This window comes from Eubalaena glacialis, chromosome 6 (genome assembly GCF_028564815.1).
Source record: "Eubalaena glacialis isolate mEubGla1 chromosome 6, mEubGla1.1.hap2.+ XY, whole genome shotgun sequence".
NCBI lineage: Eukaryota > Metazoa > Chordata > Mammalia > Artiodactyla > Balaenidae > Eubalaena > Eubalaena glacialis.
Genome location: NC_083721.1, coordinates 126,790,981 through 126,791,733, shown reverse-complemented (window position 1 = coordinate 126,791,733; position 753 = coordinate 126,790,981). Strand labels below are relative to the sequence as shown.

Here is a 753-nt window from a genome sequence, read left to right as displayed (position 1 = left end):
TTTTAGTTTATCACAATTTACCTTCAAATAATATACTACTTCACTTATAGTTTAAGAATCTTACAATAGTACGTTTCCATTCCCTCCCATTCATTGTTTTATTGTTGCCATATATTTTACTATTACAAATGTTACAAATCCCAGAATATGTTATTATGATGTTTGTTTTAATCACTTAATTTTTTTTAAATAAGAGGGAAAGTTTTTCATACTTATTCACATATTTACCATTTCTAGTGTTCTTCATTCCTTTGGATGTATCCAAATTTCTATCTAGTATCATTTTCCTTTTTTTTTTTAACACTTCACAAATTTGTGTCTCATTCTTGTGCAGGGGCCATGCTAATCTTCTCTGTATTGTTCCAATTTTAGTATATGTGCTGCTGAAGACAGCACTAGTACCATTTTCCTTTTATCTGAAGGACTTTCTTTATACATTTCTTATAGTCCTAACCTGCTGGTGATGAATTCTCTGAGTTTTAGTATGTTTAGAAAGTTTCTTTTGCCTTCATTTAAAAAAATTTTTTTTTTCTGAATATAGAATTCTTGGTTGACATTTAATACTTTCAAGATGTTGCTCCACTGTCTTATGCTTGCATTGTTTCTGAAAAGAAGTCCACTGTCACTTTTATCTTTGTTCTTTTGAACATAATTTCTTTTTTCTCTAGCTGCTTTTAAGACTTTCTCTTAAAAAAAAAAAAAAAAAAAAAAAAAAAGACTTTCTCTTTATTACTCTAGTGACCTACAACGTAA

General features: G+C 28.3%; 1 non-coding gene across 1 annotated transcript; it reads right to left on the bottom strand.

Annotated features, from left to right (window-relative positions):
* Positions 1 to 289: 289 nt before the first annotated feature.
* On the bottom strand, positions 290 to 396 carry LOC133094220 (U6 spliceosomal RNA). Its single transcript, XR_009701433.1, has one exon. It is a non-coding gene; the product is annotated as a U6 spliceosomal RNA (small nuclear RNA).
* Between the last annotated feature and the right edge of the window lie 357 nt (positions 397 to 753).